Raw genomic sequence first — 23,785 nt, forward strand, 5'->3', positions numbered from 1 at the left:
AAAAATCATCCCGTTTCTAACAAAATCCTAAAACACTCTCCTAAATAATTAATATATATTCCAAAATGGGCGGATTTTTTGGAATCTTTACAAAACTACATTTCTTTCTTATAGTATCCACGTGCGGTATCCCTGCAGAGCAACATCAGGTACTTAACACACACGTGTCATACTTTCAAGGAATTATCTATAGAAACATTGGATATGGTTTCAATTCTGGAGTGAAAATTAATCAACCGTAGTCGGCAAGGCACATCACATCAAAGGCTACTTTCAAGTAGATGTGTAGCTACTTGAGAATAAAGGACTATGAATAGGTGCGACAGGATAACCTACGGGATTATCGCAAGGATATAATTCCGTTCTTCCTCCTTCTTTTTCAACTTTCCTGCATAGGCCTAACCTATAGAGGCCTTGCATGTGACGTATCATCCCGTAAATATGGCGGACTAGTCAAATGCATTCAACAAAAGCATGATTGCAATCTACCGTGACAGTTCGTCTCACACACATAACCCTGCACTACGATCAAATAGGTTGATGACAACATTTGATTGAATGGACTGCGCTCCGCCATAACTACGGTGAAGGACACCGGATCAAATCCTTTGTTTGGAGCCAATCGATAATTTCATGCAGGGCCTCTATGCCTTGAATACGCTGGCGAAGTTATGTAATAATCGGATTTACTACCATAGCAAATTGAAAACTACGGTGTCTGATCTCCGCCAAATCCCCCCTTTTATTATTTATTCCCCGATTTTTAATTACCCCACCCCCTTTTGCAAAATACTTCCCCCTTTTTGCAAATAGATTCCTTTTTTACTTTCCCCCTTTTTGTAAATAGTTCCCCCTTTTTGTAAATAGTTGTTCCCCTTTTTAACTTTCCTCCATTTTACAAATTGTTCCCCCTTTTGTAAATAGTTCCCCTTTTTACAAATAAGCCTTATTCCCCTTTTTAATTTCCACCTTTTTGAAAATAGTTCCCCTTTTTACAAATAGCTCCCTTTTTAATTTCCCCCTTTTGTAAATAGTTCCCCCTTTCTAACAAATAGTTCCCCATTTTTAATATCCCCTTTTTGCAAATGGCTTCCCCTTTTTGCAAATAGTTCCCGCTATTTAATTTTAACCCTTTTTACTTTCCTCCCGCTTTTCACAAATATATACCCATTTTAATAGTTACTCCTTATTAAATAATACTCCTTTTTTGTTTAATAATACTCCCTTTTTGTTTGGGTACTCCCCGTTTTCCGTGCGTAGGCTTTACCAGTAAGCATGGACCCTGGATAGTACCGTGCACTCACTAGAGCTCATTCCACTATATCCATTTATTGGAAAGGCATTCGACATAAATTTGGATACCAACGTAGGCAGATTTATAGCCTGTAGTGCAAGCGACCTCTACATTCAATGGGTTGGGGATCCGTCAACATTTATGCATTATGTATAGAGGGGTTTTACTCCGATTTTGATAGGGCAGATGAAACCATGTTCAGAATGTTTAAACGGGTGAAACCAGCGGCGTAGCTGGGATTTTTTTCCAGGAGGGGCAAAACTGTATGGGGCGGAGCCCAAATCCACCAAATTTCCCAGGGGGGGGTTATAGACGCATATATCGTAAGGATTCCCCATCTCTCTGCCCCTCCTCTCCCTCTCTCTCTCCCTCTTTTTTCCTCTCTCTCCCTCCTCTTTTGTTCTTGCACTAGGGGGCGGGGGCCCAAATAGGCAATGCCCCTTGCCCCCCCCGGCAGCTACGCCACTGGATGAAACATGACATGTTTTGTAAATGTCTCACTTCAGTTACTACAGTTATGCTGGGCAAATTCATAGCAAATGTTTGAAAGTCTGTGAACGATGAAACAACCAAACAAATGAACAAACAAACAAACACACACATGTCATGATGTGGCTTGATCAGTGGCCCGGCCCCCCAACTCAAATGGCACAAAAGTTGACAACCATGAGAGTTACCAATTGCGCGGAAAAGGGGTTATTTTTTTACCAGTAGCAATGACCTTGAAATTGGCAAAATAGGGGGTATTTAATTTGCACTGTCCGTAAAATTTGAGAGTGAAATTAGCATAATGGGGGTATTTAATTTGCACTGTCTGCGAAATTTTGATAAAAGGGGTAATTGAGAAAATCCAGAAATTTTATGTCAATATTCAGGGGGTGCGTTTGGGGGGTGCTGATTTTGAAAAAGTAGAAAAGGGGGGCAATTTTGTGAAAAGTGGACTTTCTTTCCAAAATTTGGACATTTTTTGACGAAAAACCCGTAAAAAACCTAATAAGGGGTGTTTGAAATTCTAATCATTGAAAGTGGGTGTTTGAAATTCTAGTCATTGAAAACCGCAAAAAAGGGGTTGTTTTTGGACATATTTTGTCTTCGATTTTGAATGAAAAAGGGGGTAAATTTGATGAAAAATCATTGCAAAAGGGGGCTTTTGAAAGATTTGGTAACTCTCATGGTTGTCAACTTTTGTGTTGAGTTGGGGGGGGGGCGGATCAGTGGTAATTATCTGAACACTACTATAATGCACAAATTATGTTTTAAGCATTCTCTTTGTTTTATTTTGTATGGGGTTATCAGTTCAGACCAGACTCAGACCAACACGCAAATTTGTGGTAGATTTTTACTAAATGATGACATCTGCAATCATTATGTAGGCTTAAATATTAAATGAAAAGATTTGTATTTGACATCGCGAGTTCGATGAATTATAGCTATATGCAGAACGGTAAACTGCATATCCGACACTAACACTCCACATGGGTACAGGCGTAATAGCCTAAGCACAGCATGTAAATGAATCCACACGCACCAAGAAAGCGGGGTTAAACTAAAAATCGGGGAATTTAATTTGAAAAGGGAGAAAGTAAAATGGGAGAAACCATTCTTGAGTGTAAAAAGAGGGAGATTGAAAAAGGGGCAAACTATTTTTAAAACGGGAGGAACTATTTGCCAAAAAAGGTGAAACTAGTTGCAGAAAGTGGGAAAGTAAAAAACGGGGAACTATTTGCAAAAAGGGGAAACTATTTGAAAAGGGGGAAAGTAAAAAAGGGAACTATTTGCAAAAAGGGGAATCTATTTGAAAAAGGGGGAACTATTTGAAAAGGGGAATATCAAAAGGGGATTTATTTGAAAAGGGGAACTTAAAAGGGACCTATTTGTAAGAAGGGAAAGTAAAAAAAGGGGGGAACTTTTGAAAAGGGGAAGTCAAAAGGGGGAACAATTTTAAAAGGGAAAGGAAAAGGGGAATGAATAAGAAAAGGGGGATTTGGCGGAGATCAGACACCGTAGAAAACAATTCAAGCGGTACCTCTGCATTGAACCATATCATGCTAATATTGACGAAGTTGAAGCCCCATTCAAATACATATAGCTAATTTTAACTGTCAGTATAGAGATTGTGCATATGACGTATCATACAGTGAATATGGCGGACTACTCAAAAGCATTCAACAAAAGCATGATTGCAATATACCGCGACAGTTCTTCTCACAAACAAATGCACTACGATCAAATAGGTTGATGACAACATTTGATTGAATGGACTGCACTGCTCTATAATTACCATGACTACGGTGAAGGACACCGGTTCAAATCCTTTGTTTGGAGTCAATCGATAAAAGCATGCAGGGCCTCTATAGAGGCCTTGCATGTGACGTATCATCCGTAAATATGGCGGACTACTCAAATGCATTCAACAAAAGCATGATTGCAATCTACCGTGGCAGTTCGTCTCACACACATAACCCTGCACTATGATCAAATAAGTTGATGACAACATTTGATTGAATTGGCTGCACTCCGTCATAACTACAGTGAAGGACACCGGCTCAGATCCTTTGTTTGGAGCCAATCGATAATTTCATGCAGGGCCTCTATATAAATTATAGATTCACGTGAATGCATTATTTGTCTTAAATATGCGGCTTTCGGATGAACCACTAGCAGCAGGCTATGTTAGCACATCTATGACATTCCCTCATTTCAAAGCATTAGTTTTGGTTTCTCTTTTGTTCAGAAACCAAAAATCAAGGGATTAAAAAGTGGAGATGAACTGGAATGCAATCATAACACTATTGTGCTGGGAGGACACAAGAGGGTATATATAATCAAAAGTACAATGGCCTATAACGATACGTATATAATAGCCTATTGTGCTAACATTTTCATTATCGATATCTATCAACGCGGGCGACTTTTGATGCTCTCTGCCGTAGGTGGCACACTTCCATGACACCATAAAATTACACCCGAGTTCCGAGATTCGTTTGATAAGTTATGAATAGACATCGTTGAGACATAAAGGATGGATATATACGAGGCCTAGGCCTACATGTAGAAATCATGTGCATATATTGAGGGGTGGGGGGGGGGGTGTTTTGTTTATTTGTCTGAAATATAAACGATGCATAATGATGTAGATGATTTGATTATGAATTAGATTATTCCCCGGAAAGCACAACCCATACCTCTTACCTATGTTCCCTCCGCCACCTATACATATAACCTCCTCCTCCCTCCCCACACTCGATATCGACTCTTCCCTATTATTCCACTCCACTCTTGAGCTCCCCTCTCCCCCTCCTTCCTTTCCCACTTCCAATGCTCTCTCCCCTCTGTTTCTCTTTCTCCCTTACCCTTACCCCCCCCCCCACACACACCCCCTCTTTCCCTGTCTCTCTCTCTTCCCAAATAAATAAATTGAATAAAAGTCAGTTTAAACCAGCTTTCTATGATATTGATCTTCCGTCATGCGACATGCACATAAATAGAGTTGTGTATAATAGTGTTTATATCACTGAAGTCATAATCTTTCAAGTGTCTATATTGTAATGTCTGTGGAAATATTTCGATGGTCTATATATTTTCACAGTGAAATCAGCTTAGGCTATTCCGTAGTCTCAAGTCAATGCTTTCAAACTAAATCAATGCTTTCAAATGTAGACTGCTTTGTTCGACTTCTCTGCTCGTGAATATTGCACTGCGAAATTTAAACATTTCTTTTGTATACTTAGATCAGGTAACTCGAAAATCCTGTAATTTTATTCTTCACACCACTTATAAGAAACTGAAACCAAAACCGAAACTACCTGTCACAAATGTTTAGTTTTAAACAAAAGGTAGAAACAATGAGTTCGATATCTTGTGATTCAAGTGGTTAGGCAGGACAATAGGAAACCGCGTGACCAAAACCAAAACTAAAACTCAATATTTGAAATGAGGCACTGTTGAGAAACAATGTTGGAGCACAGATTGAGCTCAACCACTTTCCACTATTTTTCACCATTCAGAGCAGAGTGTTGTCATTAGCACACATGCATTGCTACCAACCAGGGTCTTTGGGGTGTCTACAGTTTCCGGGTCAAAGGTCATTAAGGGGTCGCTTCCGGTCAAAAACCAAAAATATCTAAAATTTTCAAAACATTTTTATCTCAAAATGTAAACAGACCAGAGTAATATAACCATCATACATGAATCAGTGTTACTTGATGTATGCATGGTATTTTTATTTTGAGGGTCAAAGGTCATTAAGGGGTCACTTCCTGTTTTTAGCTAAATAACTTCAAGAATTTTTATCTCAACAACTGAACATAGAAGAATTTTTAAATTAAAATTGGAACAATGCATTTTGTCAGTGTACGAATGTTTTTTTTCATTGAGGTCAAAGGTCGTTGAGGGGGTCAAAAGGTCAATCAAATTTAAAAAAAAATCAAAATCCATGTATAAGTTCCGATTAAGCTGAAATTCACCAGGAATATTTCTTATGACATCCTAAGCACAATGTAAGAGCAGTTGATTCCCATCTGTGACCCAGGGGTCAAGTTATAGGGTCAAAGGTCAAATTTCGAAAATTGGTCCAATCGAGCTCAAATTCAACAGGAATGATTCTTACGACATTCTAAACATGTTAAAAATATTTATGACCCCAAAGGTCAAAGTTTAGGGGTCAAAGGTCAAATTTGCTTAAAATTGACCCATTAACAGGTCGGCTTGTACTCAGATTCTGTTGACTCTAGTTCCAATATATTTCTGTACCAGTACCAACATTATGTACGGGTATTTCCAGTACAATGTCAACAAAAATTATCAAGATCATTAAAGCAAGCATTGCACCCTGTTAGGCCTTTGCAAGTACTTTTGGGGTCCTAAGTTTTACAAAATACTAAAGAAAAGAAAAGAAAATCCAGAACTATAGACTATTTTCATTTATGTTGTTACCCCAGCAAACACAAACCAACATTATAAACATGTTATAATCATGTTTTGGTTTTGGTCACAACATGTATATCAGGGTTGGCGATTTTTTTGATTTAAAAAAAATCAAAAAAAAAAAATCGATTTTTTTGATTTAAATCGGATTTTTTTTATTTAAATCGATTTTTTTGATTTTTTTAAATCCCAAGAACTGCTATACCCCATGATAAAGTCTAAAGAGACCAGTGGAATGCTAGACATATGCACAATCCTATCAGGTATTTACAAAAAATCAAAACATGTTTTCAGATGGGAAAATTTCAAAGAAAAACATTTGGTAAAATCATGGGAAAAAACCTGTTGAAAATTGCACCTTGAAAATGATTTTTTAGCAATAGATATAATGACATCATAGAGGTATTTAATTGTATCCAAAAGGTGTAGAAACATCACAAATGAAGTAAAACAGGCAATTCAAGATAGAAATTAACTTAAATTTATCAAAAACGGTAAAAACTGAAAAAGTTGATTTAAATCAGTGATTTAAAAAAAAATCATTTGATTTAAATCGTGATTTAAATCGTGATTTAAATCAATTGATTTAAATCGCGCCAACCCTGATGTATATAACTAAAAAGGCCTATTCAGTGATCCAAGCGAAGCTGTATTAAAAATAAAATTTTTTTATTGTCTAAGAGTGAAGGGTAAGCATGAAAAGTACCGTAGTTAAAAATTGCCATTAGGTATTTTTGCTATGTAAAATTCGGCAATAAAACGAGAACAACAGCAGTATTGACAAAGTTTAAGAAATTACAGATTCATGTAAAATGTCTCATTTTGTCTTTACACGGCTGTCTGCTTTAACCGCTAGCAGGTTATATTAGTACATGACATTAAAAGGGTGCCAAAATCTGAATTTTGATGATTTTTGCGATTCTACGCATGAGCAAATCACTGATACATGTAGGCTGGCTGCGTGAATTTTTTCTTGATAAATAAAATGATAAATATGGTATTTTTTTTAATGAAGATGAATACTTACAGACACCCTTTTTATAGAGGCCTTGCACGTGACGTATCATCCCGTAAATATGGCGGACTACTCAAATGCATTCAACAAAAGCATGATTGCAATCTACCGTGACAGTTCGTCTCACACACATAACATAACCCTGCACTACGATCAAATAGGTTGATGACAACATTTGATTGAATGGAATTGCGGTAACATTTCTCTTATTTAATTTTTGCATAGTGCATGGCTTCTTGCTTTTTTTTATCTCGAAATTGCTGTTGCATTTATGTTGTGCAATATGTATTGTGTGCATTGTTTGCTATTTGTCGTTTTATAATGTATATTTCACTAGACTATGCCATAGCCGAATTTTATTAAAAATATGTATGAACCCATTTCGTTGAACTCAAAATTATACTGATGTTTATTAAAATTAAAGTATTCAATAGTAAAATGGTCATAAAGAGTTAAAAATATCAGATGATTAGTGACAATAAAAGTAATTTAATGCAACATTATCTTGCGTAATTATAATGGCTCACTTTAATACTGAACAATTCTGATTTTGGAATCTACCAGTTTATTGATAGCGAACCCGAAAATCCGTCTATGGTCTTCGAATTTTATGCAGAAAAAAAAACACACAGTCAAGCATACTTGTTTATACTTGTTTATACAGTCCGTTAACCACAAGACGCGCTAGATGTTTGATGAGAGATTAACTTTCGCGTCAACACAAAAGCGCCGTAAATACCACAGATAGTTGTGTACGGTGTAGTTAATGGTAATGGCGCGGGCCCGGAAGATTTAAACAATAGCGAGATATGGGCGACCAATCACAAGGCTTACGCCAGAAATTGGCCTAACTCTCCATAGACAGTCCCAGAACAACGCCAAATATGGATTAAAAGACCTTTGACCTTGGATGTACAACAGCATGTTATGATCTAATGGGAAACTGTGCACATCAACAAACACCATTTCTATCAAAAAGGCAACGTCTGATATAATTTGAAACCACATAAATTACTAGAGTTGGTTCTTCTCTTGGATTTGGACCAAGCTTTAGAATATCGAATGTTGCGTTTTGAAATAAAACAAACCAGAAATTTATCACCCATTGTAAAGATATGGCACATGTACCGAATACATGTACATACATTGGCTGACCTTGTGGATTTCCTGGCCCAGCCATGCTAACCACATAAGGAGATTATACGATTAACCTAGTGCAGCTATTGTCATAGCAGGGTATTATTATGTAATACTCCTGATCCATATTTGGCGTTCTCTTGGACTGATAGAGCCCCGTGTTAAAAATCTTAACCGCAAGGCAAAGTCAGTAGTCTACTTGGGAAGCTAACAAACAGAGGGAGTAGGGTGACTGAAAAGATCAGATACAGATGTGAAAATCTATCAGTTGCACACAAATGACAAATCAATATAAATCAGAGTTTTATGCTTAAATGTAATAGCCAGAGTATGCAAAATGGGCAAGTGGACTACGGAGAAGTCTAATATTTCACAGTCAATTCCATTTTGTTCGATCTTGCCTTTTTAGGCTCACTAGCGGGATACCCGCGCTTCGCGCGGGTCCCCGCTAGATGATTAAATGGGGGCGTCCACTATAACAGGAAGCAGGGGCGTAACCAGACCTGACCTTCCGGGGGGGGGGGGGGGGAGGATTGAAAAATTTCCCAATTTCTGATCCAAAGTTGTAGTATTTATGTGCGAGCGGCTTGCCGCGAAGCGTTTAACGGGTGGGGTCCAGGGGCAAAGCCCCGGCGGGGGTCAAGGGGCGGAGCCCCCTGAAGCTCCTGTTATTTGGCATATTAGAAGCTAAAAAGTCAGTGTTTCAGAGTAAAAATTTCACAAAGAAAGTAGTAGGCCCTATAGATCTTCTTCCTCTTTCTTTCCTTTTCTTCCCCTTTCTCTTCTCCTTCCTTTTTCTTCCTCTTTTTTTCTTTTCTTCTTTCCCTTTTCTTCCCTCTTTTTCTTCTTTCCCTTTCTCTTCCTCTTTTCTCTCCTTCTCCCTTTTCCTCTTTCCCAATTTTTTGCTCTTCTTCCCAGTTTTTTTGTGCCCGGGGGGCAGCTTGCCCCCCCGGCCACCCCACTGGTTACGCCACTGACAGGAAGAATTTCTGAACAGGTAGAATCATTCAATAAAGGTACATTTTTATTTATCTAAATCTGTCTCTTCTTACATTTTCTTTTTTAGTTTCTTCTGCTTATATTAGCTTGTGATTTTCCGTTTCCATGTTATTTATTTATTTAACCCGTTAAATGTTCTTTCTTACATTTTCCCTTTTAGCATCTTTTTTTATTTGCTGCTTGTGATTTCCCGTTTCCATGTTTTTTACTTAATTCTGTTCTCATTATCTTAGCTTCTTTTTTCTTACATTTCCTGATTAGTTTCTTTCCTTCTTTGGTTCGTTCCCGTTTCATTTAGTTACTTTAACCCGTTAGCCTAATTACTCGTACCGTTTTGTCATCATTTTAATTTTCTTTTTCTTTATAGTACCGCTTCATGTTGTTTATACAACACACATCTTTTTCCCGTATTTATTACGTCCTCTCATAACGTGTCTGCGGACGTGTTCATCCGGTATCCTGTGACCCGTCCATGTACCCTTTTGTCCTTTATTTTTCCTTCTTTCCGTATTATCATGTCTACTGGTCTCTTGCTCGCAAGTCGTGTGGCTCTGCGCCGTTTACACGTGCATTTGCGTAATGCGCATTACGCACGCGGCGCCGACGCGCTGCCGGCCAGCTGCAGTGACGCGTAGGCTGGTAACCTATTTTCATAACAAAAACCCCGTTTTTACCCATATTTTCACTGTTTTTGTAGCCAATTCTTGACTGTTTTCAACCAAATTTTCGCATTACCGTCTCGGTATATTCCTCAATCTCCCGTGTGAATTTGGCGACATTTGGATTGAAACTGACGGAGCCTTTAACTTTCATACCCGCACGCACGCACGCACCCCCACAACATTCCCCTATTTATAGTAAGATGCTGTGCAATATCTTGCTTGTCTTTTTTTCAAACTGGTTTTTAATAGTTTGGTTTGCTTGCTTATATCGAGGGGTTTCCTCAAACTATTTGTATGTTTTAAAATTGTAAATTCAAATATTGTTCTCATATTTTACAAATGTATGTGCTTTTAATTTCATGTTTTGTAAAGCGCCTTCAGTTCTTTTGATGTAATTGCGCTATATAAGAAATACATATTATTATTACTAGCGGGATACCCGCGCTTCGCGCGGGTCCCCGCTAGATGAGTAAATGGGAGCGTTCACTATAACAGGAAGAATTACTGGACAGGTAGAATCATCGAAAAGATACATTTTGATTTTTCGTTTCCATGTTATTTATTTATTTAAACCCGTTCCCATTTTTTTTTCTAAATCTGTTATTTGTTACATTTCCTTTTTAGCTTCATTTTTGATTTGCTGCTTGTGATTTCCCGTTTCCATGTTTTTTTATTTAATTCTGTTATCATTATTATAGCTTCTTTTTTTCCCCTTACATTTCCTGATTAGTTTCTTTCCTTCTTTGTTTCGTTCCTGTTTCATTTAGTTAATTTAACCTGTTGGCCTATTACTCGTACCTCTTTTGTCATTTTAATTTCATGTTTCTTTATAGTATAGGTCTACCGCTTCATTTTGTTTATACAACACACATATTTTTCCCGTATACGTCCTCTCAGAGCGTGTATGCGGACATGTTCATCTTTATCATAATCCCGTGACCCGTCCATGTACCTTTTTGTCCTTTAATTTTTATTTATTTTTCCTTCTTTCTGTATTATCATGTTCACTGGTCTCTCGCTCGCAAGTCGCGTGGCTCTGCGCCGTTTACGCGCGCATTGGCGTAGTGCGCATTACGCTCGCGCGCCGACGCGCTGCCTGCCAGCTGCAGTGACGCGCAGGCTGGTAACTGATTTTCATAACAAATACCCCGTTTTTACCCATATTTTCACTGTTTTTGCAGCCAATTCTTGACCGATTTCAACCATTTGGTCGAGGCAATTTCCCGTATATTCCTCGATCTCCCGTATGAATTTGGCGACATGTGGATCGAAACTGACGGAGCCTTTTACATAAACCACATACATACATACATACAACATTCGCATATTTATAGTAAGATTGGTCGTGTGTCTTGAGCTCGCTACCAAAAATAGGTGGCGACGTTACATTTGACCAAAGTAGACTCAAAACAAATGATGATATCTCTGTCAAACAAGAAGTTATTGTCATGCTTGTGGTCTCATTTTATTGCTAAATAAAATGCACTTTCAACCCTGTAAAAAGAAATACTTGAACTTTTTTAATACTGACACTGTGCTTCACAAACTCTATGGGATTGGTATTTTTAGTGCGTAATCTGCTTCTGTAAAGGCTGTGAATTGGATTTGGACTCTATTTAGCATCTAAAAGACTCATGGCCTTACAGCTAAACAATTCTACTAATTGTTTTTAATCATTTATGATTGGTTTAGTCTAGAAAATACAAACTTTTCCATACAAAGCTACCCGTTTTCATATTAAACACTGTAGTAAGTAATGCAGATGTCTTCAAAATCTAAAAGTTACTGTAAAATTTTAATTACTTATCCTATCATAGTCAAAGTATAGATTTTCTGAAGGAAATTTGACGAGGAATCTAAATATGGACATATTTTTTCTGTATGGGTTAGGGGAAAATGTTTAGGTTCAAAATATGTTGAATTGTAAAAAAATCTAACATACTTTGGGACACCCTATATTCCGAGATTACCAAACAGCTGTGATTTTGGTTTCTTCCAAAGTCAGTTGGCTCTCCATATCCTCTAACCAAATGAATGTTGTTTACTTTCAGTTAATTACTGTTGTAGTTGGTTAAAGTTGGTAATAAGCAATGCATTGAGCGACCCATTTTTTATCAAAATATCTTTTATACCACCCTGTTTAACTTGCAGGTCACCCTGTATAATAACTTGAAATGTATATATTTGAATTGCTTATGCCTTCAGCTTTCCAAAAATGTATACTCTTGCTTGTTTAGGGTTGATGATTGTCGAGATAATCTAATTAGAAACCCGGTTGGTGTAAAAATTCATAATATTTGTCATGTAACGCTAAGGGTGGCGAGTTCAGGACACACGGCCTATTATTATTATGGACTGCACTCCGCCATAACTACGGTGAAGGACACCGGTTCAAATCCTTTGGAGCCAATCGATAAAAGAATGCAGGGCCTCTATACTAACATTACATGGTTAGTTATAATTAAAAACGGCAATGCCATTATCTATGCCTGTGTAGCAGGGCATAGATATTCTCCTTATGCTCTTTAGTCATCTCCCTCTCCTTCTTCTCCTTCTCACGCTTCATATTGACAGGGCTATTTCCAAAACTACAAGGGCCCCAGGGTTCATACTTGGCACACTTAATGGCCCCACCCCAAAGATGTGCCTTTTAGGGATCAAGGTCATGTCAAGGTCATGTAAGTATTATATTGTTGGATTATCATCAAATTTGGTGGATGTGATCACAATCGAATGCCAAAAAGGGTCAATGTCATGTCAAGGTCATCCGAGTATAGTTTGTTGGATTATCAAATTTGGTAGATAAGATCACCATCGAGTGCCAAAAATGGTCAAGGTCATGTCAAGGTCATTTGAGTAAAGATTGTTAGATTACAATCATTCTTGGTGGATATAATCACCATCGAATGCCAAAAATGGTCAAGGTCATGTCAAGGTCATCAGAGTAAAAATTGTTGGATTGTCATCAAACTTAGTTAATGAGATCACCATCGAGTGCAAAAAATGGTCAAGGTCATGTCAAGGTCATCTGAGTATAGATTTTTGGATTATTATCAAACTTGGTGGATGTGATCACAATCGAGTGCCAAAAATGGTCAATGTCATATCAAGGTCATCCGAGTATAGCTAGTTAGATTGTCATGAAACTTGGTGGATATGATCACCATCGGGTGTCGGAAATGGCCAAGGTCATGTCAAGGTCATCCGAGTATAAATTGTTGGATTGCCACCAAACTTGGTGGATGTGATCACTATCGAGTGCAGAAAATGGTCAAGGTCATGTCAAGTCATGGGGATTAGGATGGGAATCACAGGCATAGATATACGTGTTTGCTCAAACACAACAGTGCCATCTAGTTATACCCGCATGCGAAGCATGGACGGGTATATTCCCATTCTGTGGTTTCTTCTCCATCTCCTCCTTCTCCTCCTATCAAACACATCATTCTGTCAAGCATAGCGCTAAAACTACAAGGGCCCCAGGGCCCATATGTGGTACACTTATGGGCCCTACCCCGCAGATGTGCCTTTTGCCCATCTCGGCCCCAGAGGTCAAAGGTCACGGGCCCCAGGGGCCCAAATGTAAAAACACAAACCATGCCGTTTCTCATCAGATGACGCAGCCTCAGGGCCCTGAGTTGGTACACTGACAGCCCCAGGGGTACTCTATATATACAAGGTTACATGAGCCCCATATGTCATATATTATGGGCCCCAGGGCCCCAAATGTTAAAAAATAAGGGGCAACAGATTGACAAGGCTAGCTCTAAAACTATAAGGGCACTAAGGTTCATATGTGGTACATGTATGAACCCTAAGTTGTCAATGTGCCTTTTGCCCATTTTAGCCCCAGATGTTCAAGGCTAGGGGCCCCAGAGGCCCAAATATTAAAACAAAGGGCCAGCCATTTCTCAGCAAATAAAATAGCTCCAGGGTTCAGATTTGGTACACTAATAGGTCTTCAGCATTTTACTGTTATATGTATATATGAGCCTCATGTGTCACATAATATGGGCCCCAGGGCCGCAAACGCTAAAACATAGGGCCGACCGTTACTCAGTAAATAAAGCAGCTACAGTGTCCAGCTTACATCTACTGATAGAACTAGAGAATCATACTTCAACATATGTACATGAGTCTCATAAGTCAAATATTATGGGCCCCAGGGCCCCAATTGTTAAAATCAAAGGGCCGGCCGTTTCTCATCAAATAAAGCAGCTTTAGGGCTCAGAGTTTGTACACAGATTGCACCTGAAAATTGTATTGTTATATGTATATGTGATCCCTATATATCACATTATATGGGCCCCAGGGCCCCAAACGCAAAATCATAGGGCCGGTCGTTACTCAGTAAATAAAGCAGCTACAGGGTTCAGATTTGGTACACTAAACGGTCTTTAGCATTATATTGTTATAATGTGTATATGAGCCCCATGTGTCACACAATATGGGCCTTAGGGCCCCAAACCCTAAAACATAGGGCCGGCCGTTACTCAGTAAATAAAGGAGCTACAATGCCCGGCTTTAGTCTACTGATAGAACTAGAGAATTATACTTCAACATATGTACATGAGCCTCATAAGTCAAATACAATGGACCCCAGGGCCCCAAATGTTAAAACAAAGGGCCAGCCGTTTCTCATCATATAAAGCAGCTTTAGGGCTAAGAGTTTTTACACAGATTGCACCTGAGAATTACATTGTTATATGTACATATGAGCCCCGTTTATCACATAATATTGGCCCCAGTGCCCCAAACGCTAAAACATAGGGCCGGCCGTTACTCAGTAAATAAAGTAGCTACAGTGGCCAGCTTGAGTCTACTGATAGCACTAGAAAATTATACTTCAACATAATTATGTACATGGGCCTCATAAGTCAAATATTATGGGCCCCAGGGCCCAAAATGTTAAAACAAAGGGCGGGCCGTTTCTCATCAAAGAAAGCAGCTTCCGGGCTCAGAATTTGTACACAGATAGCACCTGAGAATTATATTGTTACTAACACCCACGCACCCATCCACCCCACACATGTAGGACTAAACAGACAGCTCGTATTATATCATAATTGGAAATACCAGCGTGAAGGGTTAAGGCTGTTCCAGTTAAATTACATACCCATTGGCTGTTCCATTTAATTTACATACTCCCTCTGAAATGGCCCCAAAAAGGCTGTTCCGTTTAATTCATACTCCCTCTGAAATGGCTGTTCCATTTAATTGACATACTCCCTCTGGAATAGTTTCCCCTGAGTCATATTGCATAGCCTCACTGTGAGTAAGAGAGACTGACAACACCAACCTATGGAGAGTAAGAGAGACGACTCCCCTGGGAGGGGACTTTTTACAATTTCTTTATTTTAAGTGCTACGACAGTGCAACCTACTTTCAATTAAAGCTTGTGACTTGGACTTTCACTTTTTACACACACAATTTCTTTATTTTAAGTCCTTAGCAAATAAGGACTGTAAGTTTGGGTACACCGATAACATGCGGGTATATCCGTATTTGTGTACAAATATATAGCCTTCTAGTTACTATTGGGCTCATATACCAGAGTGCACCCTTGAAGAATAGTGGGTGGGGAGTAGCAAGAGGGATTTCAGGTATACATTATACATCGCTTTCGGGGTCCAGCTATCACATTTCATAATTCTCATTTCCGGGAAGTAACGTCAAAAAATTCCTTACACATCGTGAACGTCAAAAAATCATTGCGCTTTGTGAACTCATGGTAATCAATGACCTCCCTTTTTTTTCTAGAATTTTATAATTAAAAAATATTTATAATGCAAATTAAAAAAAACCAAATAATGCAGAAACTTTCAAATTCTCATGGTCAAGCAAAGGTACATGATACCGGATATTTATAATTTATTTTTATCGCATAATATTAAATATATTTAATACACAAGTTTTTACAAGATTGTTGCCTCTACTGGCTATTATCATCTCTATTTTCACTATGATTAACATCTGTAAATGTAGCTAGAGTTGAATTCCACCAGAATGCGCCAAAACACTCATTACTCCCATCCGTCCAGAATGGCGATTAAAGTAGCGCCCGTATTATACTTCTGACGTCATTTTTGTCAAAATAGCGCACTTCCTGTTAAACTTTGAGAGAACAGACCACAAAATAGCTTTCCATAGACTTAACGTGCTAAATTGGGGTCGCGTTTTAGGCTATAAGTCGAGTTACCTTGAACTTTGAAATATATATTTGATATCATCTTCATCAGAACAGTCTGCATAAGGGACGCACCACTAGATTCTCGGGGGGGTGGGAGTTTGGGTAAGGCAGAAATTTTTTTTCGCCGCCTTTGGCGCAAAGTTTTTTTTTTTAAATTTTAATGTATACCTGTATACAGAGTTGGGTGGGGAAAAATATTTTTTACTCATCAGTGAGGCAATTTTTTTTTGTCTCACTAGTGGGCGAAGTTTTTTCTTTTCAAAACAACTCCCATGCCCCCTGGAAATCAAAAGGTGCGCCCCTAACATATCTGAAAATGATTCCATATTGCCGTCTACTCTTAGAGAAAATTTGCACTATATAAAAAGGCCAGATTTTCCCGTGTTTACACCCGACTGCTTACAGCGTTTTGACCTCATGTGCACATAATCGTAAACATCACTCAAATTTTCGCGCTTTCTTTTCAAATTTGAAGAGATCACATCTACAAATTCTAGCAAAGCAGGATTTTCAACACTAAAATTGTTAATATTGTACCAATTTTGCACAATCTTGTTGGGACTATAGGCGCTTCACCGGCGGATTTAGTGGTGCATGAACCCTTGACAACGTTTGGTTCAAACAGGCGGCGCCTTCGGTGCCAAGGTTGACCTTGTGACCTTGAAAGCGATGTCCCTGAAAGCGATCTTAATACTGTGGTCTGTAACCAAAGGTGGGCTTCAGTGTCGTTATGGCATGTGTAGGGGAGAACGGGGAGTGTACACCCTCGGGGTTGATAGACCCAACATGTGATTCTCACCGGGGGGTGGCACTCAACTTTCGTAGTGGTGGTAGGCCTATGTACCTGTCAATAGGCCTCCTTTTGCTGAAGTGCAATGACTCCCTTTAAAAAAAATCCTACCCGATGACCCCTTTTTTTAAGGTTCAGCTACCCAATAACCCCATTGTTTTCTAGAATGTTATATTAACCCATTTATAATTCATGCAGAAAAAATAATGCAGAAACTTTCATATTCTTATTCTGAAGTTATTCTCTAATTTCAGCAAATTTGTAAAATCTGGAAAAAGGTTTTTACTTTTCAAAATTTTATACCAAAACAAATGACCCCCAACATACGAAACATTAATATGCAACAACATTTATTTTCATTTTAGACTTTTGAAAGTCTATTTTATTTTTCATTTGAGCATGTTGTTGTTGCAAACTGTGCGCACAGTAATAAAACAATAATTTGTTTAAACTATTTGGCCACGCGTTTTGAACTGGTAGATTTTCACGTGACATGAAAAGTTCACTTTTTCTGTTCCGAGAAATCGCCAATTTTCATTTGAAACTAATTATTTCAGTGGTTGTGTATGCTACTACAGGAAAAGTATACATATTCTGCAAGGAAATTTCACAAGGAATCCAAAATGACATTGTTTTTTATGGGGGGCTAATGGTTAGGGAGATATTGCAAGAAGAAAGTGAGATTTTTCGTGAAAATTTTTCTGAATTTTGTGTGATTTTTTTTTGTTGATCTTATACCCCACATCTAAAAAAACATTATATTTGAGCTCTATAGAGCTAGAGCTTTCAGAAAATGTGTACTTTTACTGTGCTACCTGCTATAGATTTTCCATGGCGCGAACATTTTGTCGGAACGCATAAAAATGTACAAATTTTTTTCAAACTCTTAATGATATTGATAATGCATGTACAAATAATTACAATTTATGTTACAAGACACAATTTTGCACAAAAACACATGTACAATGTTTTCTAACTGATTGATAAAAGAAAATTTAACAATCTTTTGTAATAATGGGGCAGTTTAAAGAGAGAATCTAGTACCGGTATGTTATACGGAAACGGAACACATGATCTCGCATTCATCTCCAGACTTCAGAAGGTACAACTCTGGTGAATTTCCTCTGTCTTGTAAATCCACACCTACATAAAGAACACTTTCCTTGGGCACTATGGTTTCCTTCATAAGTTTCTTATATAAAAGCAATCTTCTCTGGTGGTTTTAGTATAGAGCCAATAGGCTTCAATAACTTTTGCACCGGGAAATTAGGTGTGTCCATATTCTGAAACATGGATAGTTTCAGTTAGTTTGATGAGTGATGACACCATCAGATGTAACATGAAAGAGAAAATATTCTCTGTTACTATCTGATGATGGCTTTAGTGCTACAACAGAGTCTTTCCAAATTAAGTTTGTAAGCGAATCATTGTCTCTTTATCAATTCCTCAGAAATGCCCATATTGTCATCATCAAATTCTTCAGTATCTGTTCCAAATATGATGGAACAAAAGGGTTCCACATAGCCTGTGATGGTGGCATTATTGATCTTACACATGGTATACTAGGCCTAGGTCAGTGTCACATTCACTCTGTTGTGATTTTTGCCAAAATAATTACCAGAGTGTTCAGTTCAGATTTGATTTTTTATTGCAAATTTTGCTCAGCACTTTCGTCCTTCTTTTTCTTCGCATTTAATTTAAGGCTCCAGCCCAAACAATTCTAAAACTTAATTGCTTTTAACTTACTATATAGGGACAAGCAAAAGTATTTTTCAATTGCACTTATAATAATAAAAAGTATTAATTAATAATTTCACCAACTAGAATACATACGACATGATTTTACCAATTTTGCGGTATGAACATTTTGCCTTTCTGCAAGGCAACAGTCGTAATTCTGCTCCAGGGCTCCATCAACTTCCAACCTCTAAACTTTAATAAACTGATTATAGGCCTAAATTATACAGTTATCTTTGATAATGCACATGCCAATGATGAAATGAAAGTTAAATTAGCTGAGTTAAATCATTTCAGGTAGGTAACAAGCTATTGGTAAATTAGCAGAATCCCATGCTAAATTCCGACGTGTGGGAGCCTCCGTGTCGGAGCCACGGCTCCACCCTGTCATTTTTTTACTTTAACAGTCCTAACTTTAGAAGTTTACATGGTATGTGCAAACCTATGGTACCATTTTAAAGAGCTCATCAATAGCTTTAATTTGATATGTATTTTACCTATATAGGGTATCATGATGTGAACTAAAATTGGCAACGTATAAAAATCTCGCGCCAATGTCACGGCTCCAGGCTATCAGTGTACCAGTTCAAAACACATGGCCATTTTGTTTTTCTGATGACTTGCAGTTAATTCTATTTGTGTGGCTATAGTGTAAATGATGATGACGACGATGATGACGATGATGATGATGATGATGATGATGATGATGGTGATGATGATGGTTTAGATGATGATGATGATGATGATGTTGTTGTTGTTGTTGTTGTTGTTGTTGTTGTTGTTGTTGTTGTTGTTGATGATGATGATGATGATGATGATGATGATGATGATGGATAATACAACTGATGTCAGATGATTATTAGAGTCGTGATGGTAACGATGATGGCAGTGATGATGGATTTAATTTAGTATGAAATTCTCACCCCCCCTCCCGCACCCACCAGTCAATGTTGTTTTTTACTGAGACAGGAACGGACAATTGGTCTAGTATTGGCTCCAACATTGCTTGGGGGGGGGGGGGTTGCAAGCAATATGAAACATTAATGTTTGCCACTCATGTTACTTGTAATGTTTAAACAAAGAGCACGTTTCTATGGTATCACGGTAACCTGCTTACTTCTCATGTATATGTTTTTGCTTGACACGCGTGCTATGAGCAAAAAAATACATCATCTCCAAATACACAGTTCAGTGACCTCGAGGCCTCCATTCAACAAGAAAGTTAACCTGATGTTATAGAGTATGACGCGTTTATACCCAATACGCTCAGAGGTCAATTTATGAGTGCACAGACATTATAAGGTCAACAAACTGTGTCTTTATAATTCGAACAGCATGTGGCATATTTTCGGCAAGGCCCACGTGCCAAGGCCAAATCGACTTTTACAATGTTTATTGAAGAGATAAGATATGCATAATCTTAGTTTGCGAGAAGATAAGAGGTCAAATGTTTCCATGTTAAAAATAGAATTACATGCTAGGCATGTTTGTTCCTCTTTGTCGTTTGTGTATTAATTATTATCATCATCATCGTCATCGTCATCATCATCATCATCATCATCGTCATCATTATCATCATCATCATCGTCGTCGTCGTCGCCATCATCATCATCATCATCACCATCATCATTACCTGACTACTAGCCACAAACCCATACCAAGGAAAATAAAATATCAATTTTGCTGCAAACCCTCAGAGAAAATTAATATACAAATATTTAAAATCATGTTTTATTACCATGTATCTAATAGTAATAGGAATTTATACACAACCATGACAACTGCTAAATTAAGCTGAAATGAAGAAAAAATAGACTATAGTCTAAAATGAAAATAAATGTTGTTATGCGATGCTTTTTATTTGATAACGGTAAATTGAACAAAATAAAATAAATCCTGCCCAGCTTGACTTTCCTGACTGGCCGGAAATAACATCCCAGGATTTAAAGCATGATGTATGTGCATGGTAAGCTTAACATGACATTATACGTATACCATGTATACCGCATTCTTACTTCCGGGTATAAGTAATAAACCCCGGTAATAAACTAATAATACTAGCATATTGGTGTTTTTAAGTATTAACATATTCATTGTATATTTTCCTTTAAACTTCTTACCTTAATGTTGTGAGTTTATTCCAAATCTGTTTTCTTTATTACGATAAATTGAACAAAATAAACGCACTTTCCGTGCGTGAATCAGTCTGTGACTGCCATTTTCAATAATGGGGAATTACCTTCCACGGTAATCGCTAATTTCCAACCGCCGGACCGGCCTCATGAATAATTAATCCAATGACGTACATAACTTGTTTTCGGGTATTCGACACCAATATCAATTATCTTGTACCCTGTGTGTGTCCATAGATTACCAAATAATAGCGTACCGTGGTGTTCGGTGGTGTATCACCAATAATTGTACTCTGGCCGAGATAAGACTCTTTTGCATTGCATGTCTAAATCTACGATCGCGTGATATGATGGCCATAAAGTGTCTAAGAGATGCCAAAGACAGTAAGGCCTTGTTAGCTTTTATTGTATCTGCACACAATTACAATTAATTGTAATTACAATTAATTATAAAAGTCATTTTGATTTTGTTTATTTATCAAAAAAAATCACGTATTTATTTAGCCCTAAAGCTCCCAGGCAGTTTGGGGGTATTTGACTGATTTTATACCTGCTGATTCCATTCATTTATTAGAGGATTATGTTTTTGTATAAGGATACCAAGTACTATATCAATGGAAAGTATATAGAACATATAGTAAAATGAAAAAAAGAAAATTGGTATTTCGTTCTCGATATGCAAATTAGGCTCATGAATATTTAATGAGTTTACATAACAGTGGCGTACCGTGGCCGCCCCAACCCCGGGGGGCTGAAGAAAATTCAATTTTGCCGCCCCTTCCTCAACAGCCCGAAAAGGTTGACCAACTTTTTTTCTCGGTCGTTTGAAAAAGTGAAGAGCAAAAAAAAAGTTTCAGGCGCTAGCGCTCTAAAAGCAGCACATTTTCATGTATAGTACCATTTTTTCAAATTTTTTTATGCTTTATAAAATTTTCCCGCCCTTTTTATTTACTAATTCTTTTTGCCGCCCCCTTCGTTTTTGCTGCCCCTGCTTTTGCCGCCCCTTCTTCTTCCGTCGCCCCTTCATTTTGGCTGCCCCCTGCTTTAACCCCCGAGGGGCTAGCGCCCCCAAAGCCCACCCCAATACGCGCATGCATAAAAATATAAAAGAAAATAAGAATCTATGATAATAAAGGTATTAAAAAGCTAAATACAAGTAAAAATTTAGGTTATTTTATTAGAATTTATTATCCTAGATTACTTATTTGTAATTTGATGCCGTCAAAACAATTTCAAAACATTTTGTTGGGTAGAAATTAATTCATTTTCAATTGTCCATTTTTTAGGGTGGGTGCACATAAAAAGCTCAAAATATGCTAAAACAATGCCAAAACTTCCTTTTCACATATCTATGCTCTTTAGTTATGTACTGATTATATCATGCAAACAAATATAAGATTGTGCCATTTAATTAGGTAAAAATAATTAATTAGTCCAATAATGAACAAAAATAGGTAAAAATGTGCTGATTTGATTAGTTTTGGGCATTTGTGGACCACAAATGACCTTATTTGTTCAAATAATCTAGCATACAAGGTACTTTGATGTATCAGATACACATTTAGACTAATATTTATGCACTGTAGAACCTCCTATATCAACTTCTTCCGGTCTAAGGTCAACCAAGGTCACGACTGTTTACATGCAATAAATGCCCTTCTAGACCCAGAATAAGTTGGTAAAAAGGGCATAATTGTGATTGTTATTGATAATTTAATTCTTATGAATGTATAACCGGGCTTTATGAGGTCTGTTGATGTTGGTCTGGGGAATTAACTCAGGGAGATATGATGAAAATACGAAGTTAATATTCCTTTTGCTTGAGTATGATATTTATTTGAGATCCTTCTTCTTCAACTTCCAAAACTTAACTAACTCTCAAAACACATTTCTTAACCCACATCACTTACATCCAACTTAACCATCCAATCATCATGTAGGAAACCATCACTTTCCTAGAACTCATCTCAATTGTTTTACCATGATACCTTAACTTTGTTTGTACTATTTGTCTTAAGAGATGGTGGGCGGTAGCTTCCTTTAATAAATCGTGCCAAACCACCTTATGAAGGATATACTCGGGAAGGGATGAAAGTAACATTTGTGGCCTAGATTGTGGTTGTTCATAATCACTTTTGTCCCAACTGTGCCAAGTAAGTCATGAGAACCATAGTTGACTGACCATTGTGATTATTACTCATCCACCATCAAGGTTGCAAATATAAGAAACATAATACATTTCTAAACCATGTTAATTAACTACATAAAATAATTAGTAATCATTATCATAACCAATTAATAACAAAACAAAACAAAAAGTAATAATCAACAGTTTCTTTGGCCTATGACATATGCCTCCGCTCCGTAAAAGAATGTCCACATTCTTTAAGATATTCATATTATGTTCAAGTTCGCTATAAAATATTGTCCATTGGCGTTGCCGAACTCTGAAGCACTGGTAGTGGTAACAGGATGTATAGCATAACTTCTAATGTGAATGAAGAAAACACAATATGACAAAAAGAACATTGATGACGTAGATTAGAGAAAGTTTTGATCTGATCATAGTTAGCAAGGTCAAACAACAGTTGACTTTGTTTGACCCTACTAATTAAGTGCTTTGCTGTTCTTAAAGACATATAATTATATTTGAGTAAACTACTTATAAATTTTTGTTTTGGTTAGCAACTTTGTTAATAGACGAAGTCATCTTTGACTTCACAAAAAGAATTACAATACTATACATGCTATACCACCTTATACAATTTATGTAATCTGCCCAATTGAGCAGGACAGATTTACTATTATATTAAATAATTATGTCATCTTTAGTCTACTTTACATGCCAACATCCTTTTAACCATGGGTTGATCAAATCAGATACAACCCTGCCAGCTTTAACA

The 23,785-nt window shown here is 37.5% G+C and overlaps 1 protein-coding gene across 1 annotated transcript in view; it reads right to left on the reverse strand.

The window, feature by feature from the left end:
* Nucleotides 1-21,835, reverse strand: part of LOC140144786 (uncharacterized) — a 294,427-nt gene extending 272,592 nt beyond the window's left edge. The window contains exon 1 of the mRNA XM_072166591.1: nucleotides 20,871-21,835. The gene's annotated coding sequence lies outside the window, so the exon portion shown is untranslated. The remainder of the gene's footprint in view (nucleotides 1-20,870) is intronic.
* Nucleotides 21,836-23,785: the final 1,950 nt, after the last annotated feature.

This window comes from Amphiura filiformis, unplaced genomic scaffold, assembly GCF_039555335.1.
Source record: "Amphiura filiformis unplaced genomic scaffold, Afil_fr2py scaffold_81, whole genome shotgun sequence".
NCBI lineage: Eukaryota > Metazoa > Echinodermata > Ophiuroidea > Amphilepidida > Amphiuridae > Amphiura > Amphiura filiformis.